Genomic DNA, 5394 nt, shown 5'->3' with positions numbered 1-5394 from the left:
TTTCATGTAGAACAGAACACTGAGGTTTAAACAGGGTGAATGACAAAACTGTCTAAAATATTAGTATCAATGGTATGTCTCTTTATATATTGACTCCTGTTTTGTTCCAAGGCAAAGTATGTTGAAATTATATTATATTAAATTATATTACTTGTGTAATATAATCAAGAATGTATTCTTAATTCTATGTGTATTTTAAAAATCATATTATATTATCTGAAGCTGAAAAACTTATTCTCAAGTAGTTTAAACCTATTTCTCACAGGTAGAAATCTATTCCTTTAATTAACAAAATATTGAATAATTATTAATAGTTAATAAGGTAAAAATAAGTGGCTATTATTACAAATATACCAGTTTAATACCATACCCCTAAATAACATATCTCCTGATATTCTAACAAGATTTTTAGAAACAAAAAGAGTATTATATCTTAACTTCTTCATGTCTCAGTTATCAAATTTCTTAGGCAACAACATTATAAATATGCAATTTTAAAACTAACTTCTTTTAAGATACATATGTAAATGATATGGTTGCTAATCAAATCAGAGTTCATCCATTATATCCTGTTTCATAACAATTTAAACTAAAGCATAATTTTGTTTTATACATCAACAACATTTTCATTCTGGGAAATAGTTTCATAATATATACTAAGATCATATAAAATGAATTATTATTGCAACTAAGTGTGTACTGTGAAATGGCTTAGCAAAACACTAGCTTGCATACCATATTCTTGTCCTGCTTAACAATTGCAATAAAATAGAAATGATAAGGCCATAAAGAACAATGTATAATAAGAAACAGAAATCGCTGTGCATTACATTGTCATTTGATATGATGAACTGTAGCTTGCCGACAGTAATCTTAATGAGGATTACAGTAGCGATATTGAAATACATATGTGGCCTTCTATTAACAATAAGATACTCAAATGTATTTTACTGTGTCTCTATTTCCATGCTACTTTGTAAATGCTGTTGTTTTAATTAACAGGACTTTGAAAATCCATTTGATTAGAAATTTGAATGTCAAGTTAAACCATCAATAAAATTAGTCAGAAACAACATACTGAGCAAATGTAGAAAATTTCAATGGCTTTGAAATTTTTATTGTGAAGGAAAATTAAATTTAACTGACAAGATGTATAATCTTGTACTGACATTCAGAAAACTATGCAAGTCTTAGCCATGGGTTCACCAGCTGGATAAGTTGCTTTTATGTGCATCTATTCTCATAAGATGAGCAGGACATGTAGTCGCGTTTAAATACTCAAGCAATCATGTAATTAGTGCTATGTATTTTCTGCCTTGCTGTTGAGGAATCTAAATGTATCTTTCATTATTTAGGATTCTTTCAGTTAAATGTGTCAGAGATTCTAATCTAACTAGGGCTGAAGTTTGAAGGAAAGGGGTGGAGGTTTGGCTAAAAAATTTCAAGAAATTGAACAAATCAACAAAAATGCAGAAAGAAAGCTGAACCAAAAGTTCATTGAATCTCACACAAGTATTGGTTCAATTCATATGTTTTTCCCTATTTGTGCTATTTTGTTTTGTTTTGTTTTGTTTTGTTTTTTCACATTAATCATGGCTAGCATTTGGCTGGATAATAGAAGGATGAAAAAGTTCTCTTTGGGGCAAAACTGTTTGGAGTAGAGCAAGTTTTATAAAGGGGGCTGTTGTTCTGAGAGAAGCGCAGACCACATAATTATTGCCTTGCATACATTGTTTTAGTTGCATATGGAATTTAGAGACTGTAAACTGGAGCTCTCAGTTTAGGTTGATTAATTTATATAAAATTAGTTATTATCGAGTACATGCTATGTGCAAAAAGCTATGCTAAACACCCGGGATTCCACAATGAAAGAGACCCACAGCCTTGCATCCTGCACAATTCAGAGTGAAGGCAGCTAAACTAAAGGTTAATAAACAAATGCGAAAACCAAATTTTCACAGCTATCATGTTAAATAAACAGGGGATGGTGACAGACAATGGCGCGGGGTGGCTATTTTAAACAATGCACTCAGTGAAGGACTTTTTGTGGAAGCCAGGGATAAAAAGACAGCAGCATGTGCAAAGTGTTTCAGTTGGGAAAGATTGTGGTCTTTCAAACAAACTAATAATTCATAATTAGTCCTAGATAGTCCAGTCTGTAGGGTAGTCCTAATTAAGTCTGGAAAAACAATTAGATCATCTAGGAACTCAAAGTCCTGGAATGTGAATTTTATTCTAAATGTAATATGAAGTCACTGAAAAAGTTCAAGGTAGGGAGCAACAAGATTTCATTGGTGTTTTAAAATGATTCATTTTTGCCGTTAGGTAGAGAACCTCTTGGGAAGTAGATGAAAAGTTTTATTTGGTGACAATAGATTTCAGTACTGAGATAAAGAAAGAATCCAATATAATGAAAAATTTCAGTCTTCAGTATTTAGATGCTGCTAGCAAGTACTAAAAAGTAGACCTGTGTATGTACAAATAACTAGCAGGAAGAAATTAAGAGTCCATTGTAGTATATAATAATGTTGAAATGATAGAGAGACATTCAAATGAAAGAAAATCATATAAGCAGTCCCCTCGTTGAATGCCTGCATGTCTCCCTGTAGAAACATCATATTCTGTGATCAATCGTCTCCTTGGAGCTCTAAAGATGAGCTCCTTTAATTACCACTCTGTTGTTGCTGCTCATTGTTAAGTATTGTGTCCATGTGGCTTTTGACATTTAAGTGCCACCTCCTGGCCTCTCAGAGTATCAATTCTTTGACAGTATCATCACCTAGTATTTGCCCTAGCCTGCAAAAGAAAGCCACCACTGAGGTTCTCAAAGACAGTGGTGGCCCTGTAGGCTGCACATTCCTTATCACTTTGGTACGTGGAGTGTCAGTAGTTTTCCAGCCTTATGTTGAATATGTACTATACAATCCTCATTTCTCTAAGCCTAGGTACCTTACCTTCTTTATCAGTATTTTTGGCATTTCTACTTTATTTAACATGAGTCACTGCTTCAGCCAAGATTAAAAGACATCATCATAGCATGATAGTATCATTTCTTAGGATTCTTGTCAGAGTATTAAATCTTGTATCACAGGAGGTTTCTCCCATACCAACAAACTCTCTCTTCTTCAATTTTACGTTTTCCTTGCTGTATCAAATGGCTTCTGACAATACTTATTAACCAGATTCTGAAACTGACTCATTTTACATGATCTCATCCCTCTTTAAAAGCTCAACTTCCATTCAATTATACTATACCAGTCTAGCTAGATTGAGGTTTATTTAGGTCTGGTTGCCGAGAAGGGACGTAAGGGTGAATCCTAAGGCAGGCAAACTTTATTTTATAAAGCACCTACATGATCTTCAAACAAAGGAAGAAGAAACTATCTTCTGTCAGGGGTAATGTGCCACTCTTGTGGGCCCAGTTGGTTCAGTGAAATCTGCAAGTACAGTGTTTTCAATTGTACCTGCTCTATTTTCACCAGACCAATCATTCACAATTAGATCCCAAACAATTTTAGTAAAGCAATACATTAAATATTCACTGAGAGTGAACAACTTTCTAAAGCATAAGGTTGCAGGAATAAAATTCATGTGAAAGTTTAAAGGTGTCTTAGCAAATATCTAGATGTGTTTCATTTCAAAAGGGAAAAAATAAAATTACTAAAGAGGTTTTCTCTCCACAGATTGATAACAATATCTTAATTGTCAGCAGATTCCTATAACTCAGAAAGCAATGGTTTGCACATGTTTAAAGGCTGAAATAAATTGTATAGAGAAGTGATCCTGCTTGGGTATATATAAAAGAAATAGACAAAAGAGAAGTGTCTGCCTAATGTGTGGCTAATTTGTACATTATAGTGACATTTAGAAAGTCAGTTCAATTTTCTGATTCATCTTCATTCACTGAATGATAAACAAGAGTTACAAAAGAACACAACTGCATAGTGGTTTGTTAGGAAACTTGGAAATAATATATATAAGCGTCTCAGTATATGTACATAGTAGGTGGTACTTTTATAAATGGTTCTTGAATAAACTTTGCTCATTCCATGCAAGATAACAATTATGTTTATAAGAATTATGAATGGCATTGTGCTTGTGTCAGACAGATTCTTAGAAAATGCATTATATTATCATAACGGATGAAAATATGTTAAGAAAAAAATACATATCTTTTACATTACTATTGTAAACTTCCATTCCTAGGAAGCCTAAAGTTTCCAAAGTCTGTTATATATTCTGAGGAAATAGAATTAGTGACTTCAGACCTTAAAGCACTGAAAATTCAATTGACATAGTTTATTGAATTTCATGATAAAAAATAAATCTACAAAGAAATATGCAGGTTTAAATGTAAATTTAAAATACTGTATTTATTTAACAAATTTATCAAATCCTATGCATAAAGATGACTCTTCTTTGCAATAACCTAGGTGTTGCATGTTGTTTTTATTATACTAGCATTACAGGCTGAAGAAAATCTTGGTGTGGTGATGATCTTTACTCTAGTGACAGCTGTACCAGAAAAATTAAATGAAATAGTGGATCAGATAAAAACTAGAAGAGAAGAAGAAAAGAAACAAAAAGAAAAAGAAGCAAAAGAAGCTGAAAAGCAATTATTCCATGACACTCCAGTTACAATTGATAATTTCTTAAATTGGAAGGCGAAATTTGATGCAGAACTCTTGGAAATTAAAAAGAAAAGGATGAAAGAAGGAGAACAAGCAGGAAAAAATAAATTAAGTGGGAAACAACTATTTGAAACAGATCATAATCTAGACACATCTGATATCCAGTTCTTGGAGGATGCCGGAAACAATGTGGAGGTAGATGAGTCTTTGTTCCAAGAAATGGACGACTTGGAGCTAGAGGATGATGAAGATGATCCAGACGACAATCCTGCTGACCCAGAGAGCGACGGAGCTGATGAACAGACTGTCCCCGCCTGCAGAGAGGCTTGACTGCCACAGCAACTGCGCCTATGTTCAGAGGGTTTTGATTTTCCTTTCTTTTTTTCTAGGAAAAAATTCTCAGGAGAATATTCTTCTGATAGCTTTCATCATTGAACTTAATAAATTTATACTTTCATTGTTCTAGAACATTTTAAAATCCCTTTTTGGACATAACTTTAGAGCCAATATATAAAACAATTCTTATTATAAAGTTTCATAATCCAAATTAGGGTTCCTCCGAGCTTCTACAGTTTTATAGATTTTGAGAAATCTGTGATGTCATGTATCCAACATTACAGTATCATACTAAATATTTCCACTGCTTTAAATGTTTCCTCTTCAGCTATTCATTCTATTCCCAACTCTTCATATGCCCTCATCTCCTGCAATAACTTCCTGACAACCACGAGTATTTCACTCTATCTATAGTTTTGCCTTGTCC

General features: G+C 33.1%; 1 pseudogene; it reads left to right on the top strand.

The window, feature by feature from the left end:
• Nucleotides 1–795: 795 nt before the first annotated feature.
• Nucleotides 796–4961, top strand: LOC101040013 (RWD domain-containing protein 1 pseudogene; annotated as a pseudogene).
• The last annotated feature ends 433 nt before the right edge of the window (nt 4962–5394 follow it).

This window comes from Saimiri boliviensis, chromosome 12 (genome assembly GCF_048565385.1).
Source record: "Saimiri boliviensis isolate mSaiBol1 chromosome 12, mSaiBol1.pri, whole genome shotgun sequence".
Lineage (NCBI taxonomy): Eukaryota > Metazoa > Chordata > Mammalia > Primates > Cebidae > Saimiri > Saimiri boliviensis.
Note: the sequence above shows the minus strand (reverse complement) of the source record. Positions and strands in the feature narration are given on the sequence as shown.